The sequence below is a fragment of the Moschus berezovskii genome, chromosome 11 (assembly GCF_049115385.1).
Source record: "Moschus berezovskii isolate FMDL1 chromosome 11, NW_MosBer_1.0, whole genome shotgun sequence".
Taxonomy (NCBI): domain Eukaryota; kingdom Metazoa; phylum Chordata; class Mammalia; order Artiodactyla; family Moschidae; genus Moschus; species Moschus berezovskii.
In genome coordinates, this window is record NC_142470.1 from 41747055 (window position 1) to 41765997 (window position 18943).

Here is an 18943-nt window from a genome sequence, read left to right on the forward strand (position 1 = left end):
GCATCAGTCCTTCCAATGAACACCCAGGACTGATCTCCTTTAGGATGGACTGGTTGGAGCTCCACCATACAGCAATGCAAATCAGCCATAATTACGCATGCATTCTGTTCCTCCTTAGCTTCTCTCCCCTGCTCCATCCCATCCCTCCAGGTCATCAGAGAGTGCCAGACTTAGCTCCCTGAAACACAAATAGATGGCCTATTAAAAAGACAAGTGTGAGACGTGGAGTTTCTGGTTCACAGGAGATATTTGACCCTATTACTAAAAATTGTTCATCATACCCTTCTAAATGCAGACACAGTAATATGGTCTCGTGGCAGGACATCATCCAAAATAATGGGTGTCCTAGAGTGCTCATGGTGTACACAGTCCTGAGTCAGAGCTTTGGTGGACCCAGGAAGGGCTAGACAGAAGCAACACCCTTGAAAAGGAACAATGAGATGCCCAGAAAATACCACATGGCAGGATTAAAGCTGACGACCGTAGTGCTACAAAAGATGCAGCGAAAAGTCACATTGAAGGTGGAACTAGTTGATGAACTTCAGAGTCAAGGTGGCAAAGTCTTACTCTATATTCCCCAGTGTAGGAATATAAGTGTACTTTGTATGCTTCAGTGTAGACATAAGAGTGAATATGGGCAAAAATTAAATTATTATAAAGGTCTTACTGAGATCTGAGCTACAAAAAACCTAAGGGAAAAAATGCAAGAGCATAACCTATTGGTTTCAAGAGGCCTTAAAATCTTACATATTTTGAAACTTCCCTGAGGATCAAAATACCTGGGACCTCTGAGCATTTCTCATGATTTTTCCCCTGCGTCTTTTCATAGGACCAGGGCATGGCTTAAACTCTAGTTTGGAGAGAGTTAACCTGGAACAGAACACACCTGTCATGTTATTCTTTGAATCAGTAGTGAATTTATTCCCAGTCCCCATTCCTCAATGATACAGAACACTTCCTGCATCGTCCCTAATTTGCATAATCACTTGTCAAGATGAGTGATTTCTATCCACTTGTCAGTGTTGCTGCTTTTTTAAACATTACCTGAAAAAATTGGTTTAACATATTTTAACTGACATACTTTTCTATGCAACTGGATACCAGAAATAGATATATTCGATAATCATTTCTCCCTTCCCCAACTCCCCAAGTGAGTTCAGTGGTCATGAAATGAGCTGAATTTCCCTAGAGAATTAAATTCATTACATTCTTGCCTCACAGTTATGGGTGATACCTATGTTATGGATAAGTCAACTCAAGCTCCTTCACCATACCGAGGCATTCTATGGTGAGAGGAAGAGAGATATGTTTCCACTGATTCCTCTGCAGCTTAAGACATTTCTTCATTCCAAAGTAGAATATTTTGTTTAACCCTTTAGTCACAAAACATCAAGAAATTATAGAAGATAATTGCTTTAGCCAATACTTTTAAAAAATTGTTGATGGTCATCTCTTGGCCCAGTGGTGAATCGTAAGTTCAGCTTAAAAGTCAAATCCAAAGGTACTTTCTTGGTATTTGACAAGGGGAGAGATTTATGAGTTACAGTCACAGACTTATCAGAAATGGAATTGTAGACCAAGTCCAAATGTATTTCTCCTCCTTCTGTTATTTTTATTCTCATGTTGGAAACTGTAAGACTGTTTTGTCTCTGTTTTAGTTCTAATTTCATGTTATGAAATGCTCAGATCAAATTCTCAAGGGCTTGAAAAATATATGCAAAATTGTTCAAATGTTATTTTTTTTTAAAAAAAACAGAGTATCTCCAGACAGGGGGAAAAGATACCCAATAGAATCCCCTGCTCCTCCCCCAAGATATAGTCAATATCTTCCTCTAGTCATAGACTTTTCCTGCCCTGGACACAGGCACATTTAAAGGAATCCAGGAAAAAAAAAAAAAAAAAGCAGTAGTTCCTCTGTCCCACGAGTAGAAGTCAGAATTTTGGATTTTGGTGAGTTGTGGATAGTCAGACAGTATTTTCTACAACCAACCCAAGGAGTGACTTTTGATTTCTAGGTGGATGAAAAAAATTTTCAGTCTGTTTTTAGGTTAAAGACTGTTGTCAAGTGGGACTTCCCTGATGGTCCAATGGCTAAGACTCCTTGCTTCCATAGAAGGTGGCCCAGGTTCTTTCCTTGGTTGGGGAACTAGATCCCACATGCCACAACTAAGAGTTTGCTTGCCACAACTAAAGATTCCAAGCGCTGCAACTAAGAATTGCTTTGTTCTTAAAGCTGCTTAATATGTCATTATATGAATGTACCATAAATAATATTTGCTCAGCACCTATTGATGGACCTTTGGGGTTTTTAAAAGATTATTTTTCTATTTAAAAATACCAGGGATAAATAGATAAATTTGGCTTATGTCAATTCTTACATATATATTTGTAACATGGATTATCACAGTGAAATTTCTGGGACAGTGAGGGTATTCATGTGTAATTCTGACAGATCAATGTTAATAAATGATCCTCTATAGAGTTATGGCATCACCGATGAAATGGACGTGAACTTGGGCAAACTTTGGGAGATGGTGAGGGACAGAGAAGCCTGGCATGCTGTAGTCCATGGGGCTGCAAAAGTCAGATGTGACTGAGCAACTGAACAACATAGAGTTATACCAATCTGCATACATCAAATGTCTGCCTCCATACAGCATTGCCGAAGAGTTCACTGTCAAACTTTTAGACTTTTTTCATTCTGGTGACTAAAAATGTGACAATAGGGATGTTTTTAATGTGTGTCTTTCTTTTCATGAGAGAAGTTAACATCTCTTTATATATATAGGAGATATTTTGTGTTTAACTTTTGATCAACTTTCCTTTCCCCCTCTTCCTAATGGATATGAGAACATTCTCTTAATTTTTAGGAACGCTTAAAGGAAGAAATATTAATTCTTTGTTGCTCAAATGAGTTGCATATATCTTTATCACTTGTCTTTTTTAAAAATTAATTAATTAATTTTAATTGGAGGCTAATTACTTCACAATATTGTGGTGGTTTTTGCCATACATTGACATGAGTCAGCCATGGGTGTACATGTGTCCCCATCCTGAACCCCCCTCCTAACTCCCTCCACATCCCATCCCTCTGGGTTGCCCCAGTGCACTGGCTGTTTCATGTATCGAACTTAGACTGGTCATCTATTTCACATATGGTAATATACATGTTTCAATGCTATCCTCTCAAATCATCCCACCCTCGCCTTCTCCCACAGAGTCCAAAAGTCTGTTCTTTACATCTGTGTCTCTTTTGCTGTCTTGCATATAGGGTCATCGTGACCATCTTTCTTCCCTTGTAGCTCAGCCAGTAAAGAATCTGCCTGCAGTGCAGGAGACCCAGGTTCGATCCCTGGGTTGGGAAGATCCCCTGGAGAAGTAAATGGCAACCCACTCCAATATCCTTGCCTGGAAAATCTCATGGAAAGAAGAGCCTGGTGGATTGCAGTTCACGGGGTCGCAAAGAGTTGGGCAGGACTGAGTGACTAACACTTACTTACTTACCATCTTTCTAAATTCCATATATATGCATTAATATATTGAATTGGTATTTTTCTTTCTGACTGACTTCACACGGTATAATAGGTTCCAGTTTCATCCACCTTATTAGAACGGATTCAAATATGTTCTTTTTAATAGCTGAGTAGTATTCCATTGTGTATACATACCACAACTTTCTTATCCACTCATCTGCCGATCGACATCTAGGTTCCTTCCATGTCCTAGCTATTGTAAACAGTGTTATGATGAACACTGAGGTACACGTGTTTCTTTCAATTCTGGTTTCCTCGGTGTGTATGCCCAGCAGTGGGATTGCTGGGTTGTATGGCAGTTCTATTTCTAGGTTTTTAAGGAATCTCCACACTGTTCTTCATGATGGCTGTACTAGTTTACATTCCTACCAACAGTGTAAGAGGGTTCCCTTTTCTCCACACCCTCTCCAGCATTTGTTTGTAGACTTTTTGATAGCAGCCATTCTGATCAGCATGAGATGGTACCTCATTGTGGTTTTGATTTGCATTTCTCTGATAATGAGTGATGCTGAACATCTTTCCATGTGTTTGTTAGCCATCTGTATGTCTTCTCTGGAGAAATGTCTGTTTAGTTCTTTGGCCCATTTATTGACTGGATCATTTATTTTTCTGGTATTGAGCTACATGAGCTGCTTGTATATTTTTGAGATTAATTCTTTGTCATTTGCTTCATTTACTATCATTTTATCCCATTGTGAAGGCTGTCTTTTCACCTTGCTTATAGTTTCCTTCGTTGTGCAAAAGTTTTTAAGTTTAATTAGGTCCTATTTGTTTATTTTTGCTTTTATTTCCATTACTCTGGGAGGTGGGTCTTCCCTGGTGGCTCAGAGGTTAAAGCGTCTGCCTCCAATGCGGGAGACCCAGGTTCAATCCCTGGGTCGGGAAGATCCCCTGGAGAAGGAAACGGTAACTCACTTCAGTATTCTTACCTGGAGACTCCCATGGACGGAGAAGCCTGGTAGGCTACAGTCCACGGGGTCGCAAAGAGTCGGACACGACTGAGCGATGGAATGGAACAGAACAGAACGGAACTGATCGGGAGGTGGGTCATAGAGGATCTTTCTGTGATTTATGTCAAATAGTGTTTAGCTGATGTTTTCCTCTAGGGGTTTTATAGTTTCTGGTCTTACATTTAGATCTTTAATCCATGTTGAGTTAATTTTTTTTGTATGGTGTTAGAAAGAGTTCTAGTGTCTTTCTTTTACAGGTGGTTGACCAGTTTTCCCAGCACCACTTGTTAAAGAGATTGTCTTTTCTCCATTGTATGTTTTTTCCCCCTTTTCAAAGATAAGGTGTCCACAGGTGCATGGATTTGTTTCTGGGCTTTCTATTTTGTTCCATTGATCTATATTTCTCTCTTTGTATCACTTGTCTTTTAACTTTGTTCTTCTCTTTTCATCTAAATAATTAACCCTTTAATTTAGAGTAATTTTAGAATTACACAAAAATTGGAAAGATAGAGTTCCCATATACCTTATCCCGTTTCCTTGATTAATAACATTTTTTATTAGTATGCCATATTTGTCACAATTAATCAGCTGATTTGATAAAATATTGTCAACTGAAGTTCATAATTTGTGCTAATTTCCTTTATTTGTCAAATCTTTTTTTTGGAGGTGAAATTCACATAACCTTAAAATTAATCATTTTAAAGTATACAGTTTTGGAGAAGGAAATGGCAACCCACTTCAGTATCTTTGTCAGGAGAATTCCATGAACAGAGAAGCCTGGCAGGCTACAGTCCATGGGGTTGCAGAGTCAGACATGACTAAGTGACTATCACTTTCACTTTCAAAGTATACAATTTAGTGTCATTTACAACAGATTTTTATCAAACATCCCCCAAAATTTCCTATTATGCAGCCATTGCCCATTCCCCTAACTTTCCAACCTCTTGTTGTCATTTTGTCTTTATGTCCTATCTGACTCTTTTGCAACCCCATGGACTGTAGCCCTCCAGGATCCTCTCTTTCCTTAGGATTTCCCAGGTAAGAATACTAGAGTGGATTGCCATTTTCTACTCCAGGGGATCTTCCCAACCCAAGGATTGAATTCATGTCTCCTGCATTGCTGGTAGGTTCTTTACCACTGAGCCACCTTCCAACTTCTGGCCTTCTGTCTCTATAAATATACTTATTCTAGGCACTTCATATAAATAAAATCCTACAAAATGTGAGTTCTATGTCTGGATTCTTTCAGCTATCATGTTTTGGGAATACATCCATGTTGTAGCATGTCTCTGTACTTCATTTCTTTTAATAGCTGATTAATATTCTATCATATATATAAACCACATTTGTTATCCAATATTCACTGATGGATTTTGGGTTGTATCATATGGTAACTGTATGTTTAAATTTTTGAAGAACTGCCAAACTGCTTTCCTCTGTGACTGCTAAGCTACTTCCCACTTTACATTCCTATCAGAAATGCATGAGGGTTTCAATTTCTCTATTTCTTCACCAGCACTTGTTATTTTTTATTTATTTGGGTTTTTTTTTATTTTTATAGTCATTCTAGTGGATATGGAATGATATCACATTGTAATGTTGGTTTGCATTTTACTAGTGACTTTTTTAATTTAACATTTTATTAATGGAGGATTTTTTCATTGATTTTCTGTTATTAGTATTCTTTAATTGGAGAAATGTATACTCAAGTCTTTGCCCACTATTTAGTTGGACTTTTTATATTTGTGTTGTTGAGCTGTGAGATTTTTTTTTTTACATGTTCCAGATACTAAACCCTTATTGTATGTGATTTGCAAACATTTTCTCTCATTCTGTAAGTTGTCTTTTCATTTTCTTAGAATGTGTTAGGTATGCTTTGAACACCAAACCTCAAAACATCAAAGATTTTCCCCTATATTTTCTTTGAGGAGTTTTATAGTTTTAGTCTTTATATTTTGGCCACTGGTCCATTTCATACAGATGTGAGTGAGGTGTGTGTGTGTGTGTGTGTGTGTGTTAGTGGCACAGTCACATCCAACTCTTTGCAACCCCATGGACTGTAGCCCACCAGACTCCTCTGTCCATGAAATTCTCCAGGCAAGAATACTGGAGTGGGTTGCCGTTGCCTTCTCCAGAGTATCTTCCTGACCCAAGGATCAAACCTGTGTCTTCTGCATTGCAGGCAGATGCTTTACCATCTGAGCTACTAGATCCAATTTTATTCTTTTGCATATAGATACCCAGTTGATCCAGTACCATTTGTTGAAGAGACTATTCCTCTCCTGTTGAATGATCAACTCTTGTCAAAAATGAATTGGCCACAGATGCTAGGATTTATTTCTGGAGTCTCAATTCTCTTTCATTGGTCTATATAACTGTTATTATGTCAGTACCAGACTGTTTTGATTACTGTAGCTGTGCAACAAGTTTTGAAATTCAGAAGTATGAGTCCTCCAACTTAGATCTTCTTTTTCAATATTGTTTTGACTATTCAAGGTCCCTCATAATTATACATCACTTTAGGATAATCTTTTCCATTTTACAGAAAGGACCATTGGAATTTTGGTAGGGATTCTATTGAATCTGTTGATTGCTTGAGGAATATTGATGGCTCAAAACTACTAAGTTTTTCAATCCATAAATACGTTTTCCCATTTATTTAGGTCATCTTTTATTTTTTACATCAATATTTTCTGGGTTTTAGTGTACAAATTTTCCACTTACTTGGTTAAATTTGTTTCTAGGTATTCTATTCCTTTTCTCTTTTTTGCCCTAAATACATTTTTTGTTATGTTTGTGTAACCAAAACTATCAATATCTTTTAAAGATATAGATTTTAATTGATAGTTAGAAATATTAGAAATATCTTTTGTACTTTAAGATTATAAAGAAATTTCCTCATATTTTCTTATAGAACATTTATGGTTTCCCTGGTGACTCAGATGGTAAAGAATCTGCCTGGATTGCGGGAGACCCAGGTTCGATCCCTGGGTTGGGAAGATCCCCTGGAGAAGGGAATGGTGATATACTCCAGTATCTTTGCTTGGAAAATTGCATGGACAGAGGAGCTTGGCGGGCTACAGTACATGAGGTTGCAAAGAGTCAGACATAATTGAGCCACTAAGCACACAAATACGTATTCTTTCCCTCAGGGGCTTTCCTGGTGGTTCAGTGGTAAAGAATCCACCTGCCAAGCAGGTGATGTGGGTTTCAGACTTGGGTCAGGCTGATACCCCGGAGAAGGAAATGGCTACCCACTCCGGTATTCTTGCTTGGAGAATTCCATGGACAGGGGAGCCTAGAGGGCTACAGTCCATGGGGTCTCAAAGAGTCAGACAGGAGCCATTAACACTGTCATGACTTCATTATTATCATTTAAATCTTCAATCCCTTTTGAATTCATTCTGATGTAAAGTGTGAGGTTTAGGTCCAAGTTACCTCTCTCATTTGACTTTTCCATTGCTCTAACAATGATTGTATGTATAGACTTTTTTCCTCACTGGTTTAAGATGCCACCTTTAATGATATATTAAATTCTATATATGTTTGGATTTTTTACTGAACTTTCTATTTGGCTGACTGGTTTCTCTGTCTAACCATACCCCACTATCACACTATTTTGACTGAGTTGGTTTGCTCTTTTTGAATCTGCTTAACATCTGGATAGGTTTAGTCTGCCCTCTCAGTTCTTCTTTTCCACAGTTTTCATTGCTATTTTTATTGGTTCTTTTTTTGCATGAACTTTAGAGTTAGCTTGTTAGGTTAAAAGTAAATTTTTTTTCATTTTTATTGAAATCAAATCAAATTTTGAAATTAATTTAGAGAAAATTTATATCTTTATGACATTGAGTCCTTCTACTCAAGAATATACTATGCCTTTTCATTTGTTCAAGTCTTCTACTAAGGATTCTAATAATACTTAAAATGTATTTTCATTTAGGATTGTCTCATTTATCATTATGTGTATTCCTTGGTATTTTAACTAATTCATTAGTCTTACAAGTGGGACATTTTCTTTCATTATATTTTCTAACAGGTTTTTGTTTGAAATAAGTCTAATTCATGAGAATTGCATGAAAGAATTCTCATTAACTGTGCAAGAGAGGATTGATAAATAATTTCTAACTCTTCCAGCTTTGCCCACAAAGCCCTACTTTAAATTATACATAGTGCTGGTATAAAATTTATCTTTTATTATAATTATAATTTATACTCTGGATTTGTAATCAGCAAGATTTAAAAATTACAAATGGATGACATTGAGGCAATAACTTTCTATACTATGTCAATATTGTATATTATTTAACTTTAGCATTAATATATGTATCTAATTTGCCTCAGTTCATACAGACATATCTATGTGTATACATATATACATGTATGCTCCTACACATAAAAACCTACACATATATTTCTAGAGTGAAAATATCTTTGAATTAATGCTCCTTTAGTCTTTACTGATAGATATATAATATCACTTCAAATTTATATTTATAGTTCAAGGACTGCTTTGGAAATAACTTCGAAGTTTGAAACATGAGGACTTTGCTCAGCTATATATTTCCAATTGTCTTTTATTTCTGCATCAACTCGTGGTGTAAACTAGATATATCCTGACTTTCAAAGAAATAGCTGATTTGTGTCATGCCTTCTTGCAGTCTTCATGACAAATTTGTTTTATTCTCTTTCTGATGTCAGATTCACTTTGGATTCTTCCCAAAGAAAAGAGAAGACTTTTCTAAACAATGAGGAAATAAGCAAAGCAGTTGTTAGCATTTATATTTCAAAACAGATTTGCCTGCCACTTGGCCTTATATCATATACAAAATTTGGAACTTAGGAGCTGAGCATGGCCTTAAAACAAAGATAACTTTAATTAACTAATATGTTTGTTTATTTATTTGCATTCACCAAATCAGCTCAAGACTGTAAAATATAACTTTATATATATATATTATATATTTTTGGAAGATATAAGCAGTTTAAAAATTAAACATAACCATGTGTAACACAAATAAGCATGCAATAAATGTTTGGCAGAAAAGTGAATAAATGAATTAAGGATTCGGTAAAATGATGCAGCTTCAAAACCCATTTTCAATATTTTAATTTGGCTTTCTCAGCAAAAGCCAGAACTCGTCTCTACTTTTGCTAATAAAATCTGGAGGACAGGAGCTTTGTCACTAATGCCTTTAGGGTTTCTGCATATTACCCTCTCCCCTCTTCTGCTTGTCAGTTGTGATGGATAATACTCCCTTTTGGTCATGCTCTCTTTGATGTGATATATTCCAAAATATCCAGGGAGAGGTTCTCAAATTCCAGAGGAGCTTAAAGAAACAATCCAATGCAGGAACATTTGGAATGGTGGGTTAGACCAGACTGTTGACGGTCAAAGATAGTTATGATACTTTCACTGACTGCAGGAATATGGCCTGGTCTTAGATTTCCAAGTACGTAGTAAACTTCAAGCCTGCCATCCATAAAGCAGTATGAGGGGAATATAGGTCAGGCCTGTTAGTCAAGAGGAATATCATAAATGCCTGCATTACATTTAATCTCTGAAGAGTCAAAGAATGGGACAGTCACAGAATTTGTTTCTCAAAAGTTCAGATCTAATCTGGAAAACTTTGACATACAAACATGAATCAACAAGAGAGCCATGGAAAAAGTATATAAAATTCAAAGGCAGCATTCTACCAACCCATAGTTACTCAGATAAATAAATAACCTTACTTAGACATTGAAAAGCAAACACATCAGGCACTGGTTTTCATGGCATAGTGAAAACTGAATGCATGAGAGACTTAAGATTCAGGATTTCTGTTTGTCTTCTGAAAACAGAATCCCTCCAAGACCTTAAGGTCAGGGTATTAACCAACATCTGTGGCATGCTTACTGTCCACTTGGCACTGTACCAAACATGGAACATACATCATCTCATTTAACCTCAAACAACTATATGAAATATTTCCTCTAATTATCCTTATAAATAAAGAAACAGTAAGACTCAGAACCTTGGACACCAATAATTGGTTAATCTGGTATTTGAACCTCAACCCTCTGCTCTAGAATCCAAACTCTTCAGTCACTATGCTTTTAGAATAATTGGAATGAAGTTGAAGACTTTTAAGTAAGATGAACAAAGAGGCAGATAAGGGAACTGTTCCTTGTGTGTAACTCATTTTTCTTTTTTCTCACACTCAGCTGAAACTCGAACATCTTCCACACCTCCTGCCCAATTCAAAGAGCCTTAAGGCAAAATGCAAGGAAACCATTTCATTACAACCTGTAGACCCTATAGGGGTCTTGCAGGCTTGCTCTAAGCATGCACACAATGGTGATCTCTGAGAGACGGATCGGCTTCCCTGGGGCAGCTAGGACGTTGCATGCCAGGGCCTGGAGGTCAACAAAAAGGCTGTCCCAGGAAAGCAGAGATGACTGATGGCCTGAGTGCACAAGGGGCCCTGGAATGCTCTTTTATCTTAAGTCACTGTGCTCCCCCAGTCCCCAGCGCTCCACTCCCTCCATACCACATTTCCCATCCTTCATGCCTACAGATTTACTCTTCTTCCTGGCTTTGATTAGCCTGCCCCACCACCAACCTCCACCCTGCTTTCCTGTCCTCCCCAAGAGCCTGGAGCGCTCCTGACATGAGGGAAGCATTCCATCATCATGATGGGAAGTGTCAGGTGCACAAGATCGATGCAAATTTCATGGCACCGCTGCCTCCGTCAGCCAAGTTTTATGAGACTAAGAAAACTTGGAACCTTATGCTGTGGGGCCATTTGGTTGGCATGAAGCAGAACAGACTTTATCCAATACAGTCTGTTGGCATCCCTGGTGCCAGATTTATACGGAGAGGTAGAGATGGCTCTGGCTATAGAGTCTGCTGTTTAGCCAGCTGGGCGCCTCTCAAGTGATGGAAAAGTGATGGCCTGGATCCTGGGAGAGAGCCTTCCACCTAAGCGCTCCCAGTGGTATCTTCAGGATCCTACCTTAGGCTGGAGAGGCAAGCCTCAAAGAGACTGGACTCTTGTACTGAGATGGAGAATTCCTACTATTCCTAGCCAGTCCTCCCCAGAGTCCGCCATGCTAATAACACCTGGCATCCACAGCATAACTGGAGCTGGACGAGAAACAAAGTCTGTTTTGTTATTTGTTTTCATTTCAGTTTGTGATTTTCTATTACAGAGTTTGTAGCTTTCTATTTTAGAGGATGTTGCTCCATCTGCCTCCAAATCTATTATCCTGAGGGGATGTCCACCTGGGAGGAAAAGTTTGACACAAGCTGGGACATACCGCCAGAAAAACAAATTCTGGAGCCAGACTGCCTGAATTTGAATCCAACCTTCTTCCTTTGGGTGAAGGAAATGGCCACCCACTCCAGTATTCTTGCCTGGAGAGTTTCATGGACAGAAGAGCCTGGTGGGCTACAGTCCATGGGGTCATAAAGAGTCAGACACGACCGAATGACTAACACTTCTGCCTTTATCAGCTCTGTAGGACTCAGGGAAATTTTTTAAAAAGGCTCATTGCATCTCAATTCTCTCTAAAAGGAAGCATAAGAGTAATAGCACTGACCTCATAATGTATTTGGCAGATTAAGGTAATAAAATACAAAAATATAAAGCATGTAGAAAAGAGCCTGGCCAATAGAAACTTCTTAATGAAATTTGGCTACTATTACTTTGGCAAATGCACTTTCCCATTTCATGTATAGTTTGTTTTCCAGTCTATGGAGTCAACCTGAAGACCTATGATCATGATGAAAAATTTCAAAAGGGATCTCCAGCATTGTCTGATGATTTAATCTGACTATGAGACAGTACACTGATGAACTTAGCTCCAGATGCTAAACTCTAAAATGACAAGACTGAAGAGAGGGAAAGAAATTGAAAGAGTCACATGTACTCCAATGTTCATCGCAGCACTGTTTATAATAGCGAGGACATGGAAGCAACCTAGATGTCTATCCTCAGATCAATGGATAAGAAAGTTTTGGTACATATACAGAATGGAGTATTACTCAGCCATTAAAAAGAATGCATTTGAATCAGTACTAATGAGGTGGATGAAACTGGAGCCTATTATACAGAGTGAAGTAAGCCAGAAAGAAAAACCCCAATACAGTATACTAATGCATATATATGGAATTTAGAAAGATGGTAATGATAACCCTGTATGCGAGACAGCAAAAGAGACACAGGTGTATAGAACAGTTTTTTGGACTCTGTGGGAGAGGACAAGGGTGGGATGATTTGGGAGAATGGCATTGAAAAATATATATTATCATATGTGAAACAAATTACCAGTCCAGGTTTGACGCATGATACAGGATGCTCGGGGCTAGTGCACGGGGATGACACAGAGGGAGGATAAGGGGAGGAGGGAGGTGGGAGGGGGGTTCAGGAAGGGGAACTCATGTACACCTGGGGCGGATTCACGTCAATGTATGGCAAAACCAACCAATATAATAAAAAAAATAAAATAAAAAACAAACAAACAAAAAAAGAAATGTGAATGGCTATGTCATCATTTTTGGGGAAATTACACCAATCTGTCATCTCCTCTTCACAGGCAGAGTCGACCTATGATTGAATATTAAGGAAGTAATCATCTTTTCTGACCCCCAGAATCTACCAAGTCTTTGAAAATGGAGTGAAATTCTTTGTGGAGAAAACTCTAGATTTTAAGCATCTTGGCAATTAACTGCAAATGAGGAAATTGAGGCCCAAGTGACTGCAATCTATGGTGTCCCAGCTTGACAAAAGCAAAGTCAAGATTAAATCCCAAATTCCAGAGTTTTAATTCAATGCTTCTTTGTGCTTCTATGATCTAGTGCCTGGCAAGGCAGTCCTTGTAATACTGTCTAATGTCTTCTAGTGAGCTGTGAACTGATGTTCTTTGCCTCATCAAAATTCCCTTCAGAATATTCTCTTGATGCTGTCTTTGGATAAAACTGGGTCAGTAATTAGCAGGTAAACTGAGGGAGTCAATTAAAATCTATATGTGAGACACTAAGCTATGGAGGAGTATTACTGCCAAATCCTTTATAACCTAGTTGGCCACACCCTATGAGAAAGCCAGGAGAGAAGGCAAGGTGGGAAGGGGCAACGTGTGGGAGTTATTACAAGTGGGAATCAGGAGGCTGTGTGAGCAGATTGAACCTATGTTCAGTCTTCTAGGTATTTCAATACAAGCTATGGAATTACTGCCTTAATAGCCTGTATGCACTTAATTAATATGAACTCTCATGATTTTCCACTATATATTTTGAAAAGAATTATCCAAATGGCTCTTACTAGCAGATACAAACTATTAAATATAAGATAAATAAACAACAAGGTCCTACTGTATAGCAGAGAGAACTATTTCAATATCCTGCGATAAACCATAATGGAAAAGAAAACAAAAAAGAATATCTATATTATATATATGTGTGTGTGTGTGTGTATGTATAACTGAATCACTTCGTTATACAGCAGAAATTAACATAATACTATAAATCAGCTATACTACAATAAACATTTTTACAAAGCTCTTATACTCCCTAGAACAAAGATTGTTTAAATTTTGTGACAATAATATTAATAGTAATAACTATTGGTTGAAAACTGACAGTGTGTCAGACGCATTGGTAAGAACTATGAGTTAACAGATGATTCATTGTGTTCCAAAAGTTCTGAGACAGCCCTGTCTTTCAGGAGTTTTCGAGTTCCACTCAGGGAGGTCTCCTGTTTAGCCTTGCTGAACTTTCAGCTGAGGAGGGGGCTTGCCTCAGGAGTCCCAAGTGAGTGATACAAAGCACAATTCATAAGCTTGTCCTACAACTTCCTGAGGAAAGAGCCTTCCAAAACTCACACACCAAATAAAATAGTTAAGGGGAAAACGAGAAAAAGAAAGTTCTTTTTTTTAATCAATTATACTTTAAAATTATTTTCTTCACAGGATTTATTAGAACAAGAAGAAAACCCCCTAAAGTTCTGAAGAAATATTAACATAACATGCCTGTAACTCATGCTGTGTTTAATGAGAGGTGCTGTTTTTCCTGCCATGGGGGCCGTAGCCCAATGAGTGATGGCTCTGAAAAGGGTCACATACATATTCATCAAATTCGACATGCACATGTAAACTGGTTTTAATAGGCCATGACAGCAGAAGTTGTGTCGGGCAAATAGCTGCACATGTGCTTCTTCCCACAATTGGCATATTTAGCTATTAACGCTCTGGTATCCATGGATGAAATATTAGCTTGTTAACTTAAGACCATCACTTGCTGTTGATTCTCAGTGGAAACCAAGGGAAAGAATCCTCTCAGATACTTTATTAGGAATGAAGCTTGAACTTCAGCATGCTTATTTTGCATTAATGATGCCATGAATACCATGGTGCTCTCTGAACCCAGAGACCAGAAGATGCAAACAAAATATCTTGACTGAAATTGATAACACACTCAGCCTAAAATGCAAATGGGTCCTACTCCATCACTATCACAAAGGGTATGGAGTTTAAAACTTTTTCTTAATCTATTTCAATGCAAGATTCATTTTATTCAAATACCAACCTGTTTGAAGTCTGCTGAGGCTTACATGCCCAGGTTAAGCAGACATTACAGGTTAGCCATACATGGTTAAGCAGATATTACTGGCAAATACATATGAACCCTTCTAAGACTTTCTCCTTAGTTTTTTGGTGGATATATTCTCAAACTCACAGTGAGTTAAATGATTATAGAGCAACTGAAACCACAATCGATCCATGAGAAAAGGTCCTTCAGTAACAAATTAAAACATCTTGCCTTGTAGAGGCTTCCACATAAAATTAGGACCCCAAGCTCATTAAGACATTCAGGCCCTGAGTTGGGGCTGATAAATTGTCTTATTGTAACCATGTGGAGGCCTTTGGCCACCTCGGCCATCAACCTCTGGATACTTATATTTGGTTAAACACAAGTATCTTTAATGACCCATGGACGTTTGGCCTTGTCTGTCAGTCAAGTTTCTTGGATTGAATTGGTGTTTTGTTCTGTCTTTTGTAAGACAAACAGCTGTGGATTTGAATTGCCTAAAGATTTGTTCTAACCAAAGTGATTTGGGACGTGATTGTCTTTAAGTGACATGTGGGGAAGGGGTTTTCTAGCAAAACTCATCTATCATCCTTACTCAATCACATTATTATTGCCCTCTTCCTCCTCACCCCCATCTTTCCCTGCATCTTCTCCAAATCAATGATTGATTTCTGGAAAACAATTTTCTGCCCTTTATTACCAAAAGAGTCCCCAGATCTTTACAAACTTAAAATAGAATCAATTTTTAGCTGCCAAAAATGTCACCAATATAGTAAAATACTTGATTCTTTAATAAAACTACATTATATGGTAAAATATCCAAGAGAAATTAGCTGAACAAATTCATGGCTATTTGGCTCTTCCTCATGAATCGATTTTCCTGAGCAGAAGGAAGTATTAAGCACTATGCCTTTCTCTTCACCTCATCATAATGAGTTACAGATAAAGAGTATACTGGACTCAAACCTGAGTTTTGTAGAGCCAAAAGTTTTCTGAAAAAAATCAAAAGTATCAGGTATTCTCCTTTCCAATGAAGACATGTCAAATCTATTCTTAGCTTTTCAAAAGGAATGTATTTGTCTTCATTCTCAGACTTGGTATCCTGGGATGAGATCATTTAAGAGAAAATATGATTAACATCGGCCAGCTCTTCATTGTAATATGTTAGTGGGCTCAAAACCACTTATCCAAATGCTCCATTTCAATACAGTGATTTTAATGCCATGCGCCCCATAGAGTTGGGAGTTCTACGAGTACATTCTCAGACTGTGTTCTGAGACAGTCTCAGTTGAAAAGATTGTTGCCATGCATATAGGTGATGGAACGTGTGTTCATTATTTTTCCAGCTCTGGCTTAGGCCCATTAGACCACTGTTGCCAAAAATTGCAAGGCACAATTTGCTTGATTTCTGCTTTCTGGAAAAAAAAAAAAAAAGACAATAGCACTCCATTCCAAACTATTATAATTACATTTCAGTGCAATTGAGAATCTCATCCCTAGAAAGTAAAGCTATTTTCAATAACCAGTGAACTGGGGGAGGCCTGGCGTGCTGCAGTCGGACCAGGCCGCAAAGAGTCGGACATGACTGAGCGACTGAATTGAACAAACTGGGGGAGGAAGTGGACAGCCAGTTCTCCTCTGGCATCACTGCCCATCACTAAGAGTCGGGGATGACTGGTATACTTGGCTGATTCCGAAAAATGCCATCTGGTATAGATTTCCTTTCAACTCATGGGGAAGAATTCAGGCTCATGGGCAATAATTGAAAGCTGTTGTCTTTGGGGCGGTATTTTATTTAGCTCTTTTTTTCTAGTTAGCTTCTGGAAGCCAAGCTGTCTGAACTAACACACATCTACTTATTCTACCTGTATTCACACTCCTGACAAATGCCCCTTCAGCTGAGAGTGCATGTCCATAAATAATGTGCGGTTTGCATTTATTCTGCTTCAAAGTGCTGTAAACATCAAGGCCTACTTATCAGAGGAGTATGGCTGGTAACAGAGGGTCATTGAGAACTAGAGGCAAATGAATTGAGGTAAGCAGAATGAATGGCATGGCTGGTCCTAACTGAACGATGGGTCTGAATTGAGGCCACTCAAAGGAGATCACATATGACTTTAATCCACTCTCTGCCCAGCTTTCTCGGGGGATAAATCTGTCTCCAGTTTTTATTTACATATTATCATTTTACCGTATGTCACTGTCATAGTTTCAGACTTGAGTAAATCCACATTTAAATAGCGATTTGTCTCCTTTTGATAGTAAATATTCTCCTAAGTGGTGGTTAGGATTAAAGGGAATTTGTCGACAATAGGTAAAGGGGGCTATTTAGGATCAAATGAAATTATACACACAGCCAAGACAGCCTTCCCTGGGAAGCTCAGTCCAGCAGGTGCCGGGCTGTCCCACAAATTCCCCCTTTGAAAGTACAGTGATAATTCCCTGAAAGTACAAGGTAGGGAGGGGTGGAGAAACACACACAAATGTTCTCAGCTCTCCAGACACCCCCAGGAGGGGGGCAAATCCTGCCTGAAACAGCCCTCAAGACGCCACCACTTAAAGGTTAGCAAAGAGTGCTTTTCAGGTGACATTTAAACCTTTAATAGCTCCCAGCCAGTTTGGGCAGGAATAATTTCCCCTCACAAAGGCCCAAGGCTGGGCACTGCTCAGTTACCTGTCTACAGAAGATGGGAGGGTGTGGATGAAACCCAAGGAGGGTGATTTGGGAGCAGGGGGTGGAGCCCGCCAGTGTCTACAGGCCTAGCCCTCCCGCCCTAATTGCACCAAAGGCCAAAAAAACTTCAGCTTGCACGTTAGGCCCTTGCTGAGATTAGTAATTATAATATCAGTTTCCCCAAAACAGGGCTGACAGAATGGCTGGGGGAGCAGAGGTGACGCAAAGTTTAGTAAGTCTCAGGGAAAGTTTACTGGCTCCTGCTGTTCCCTGGCTCACAAATTTGGCCTTTCTACTCCCCAGCACTGGCCACAAACAGTAGGAATCCTTTTCAATCACTATTAGCAACACTTCATTTCTGTCATACTTGACCCCTGGCAAACTGCAACTCGGTGAAGAACATTCTTTCCAGAAAGGAACCAGACATCGTTCAGCAAGAGACGATTTACTGTGGGACGTGGAGCTGATGTGCTTTTGTTGTCCCCCCGGAGCTCCCCAGTCCATCAGAATGAATCGTCCTCCTGCACAGCAGTGCTTCGGGGAGGGCCTTTCCCAGGAAACAGAGAGAGAGCTAGAGGCTGACTCTGGACTCGCTGCTGGTCATCCCGCATCCTTGCTCTGAGCCAGGTTCTGTGGCCTAGCCTGTCTGTCCAAGTATCATATGCTGTAGCTTTTCTTTTTTGTTTTTTTAATTGATGTATAGTTGATTTACAATGTTGTGTTAGCTTCAGGTGTAGAGCAAAGAATCTGGAAAAGAATGTACATATATATTCTTTTCCCTTATAGGCTATTATAAGATATTGTGCACAGTTCCCCATGCTATACAATAGGTCCTTTCTGAGTATCTATTTTACATGTATTAGTACCTGCAGTATAGGACACCCAGGTTCGATCTCTGGGTCAGGAAGATCCCCTAGAGAAGGGCATGGCTACCCACTCCAGTATTCTTGCCTGGAGAATTCCGTGGACAGAAGAGCCTGGATGGCTACAGTCCATGGGATCTCAAAGAGTCAGACACAACTGACATACAAACAAAACCACAAGTGTGTATCTGTTAATCCCAAACTCCTAATTTATCCTTCCTCCCCCTTTTCCTTATGGTAACTGTAAGTTTGTTTTTTATGTCTCTGGGTCTACTTCTGTTTTTTATATACATTCACTTGTATCATTTATTTTTTTAGATTCCACATATAAGTGATACCTTATAATATTTGTCTTC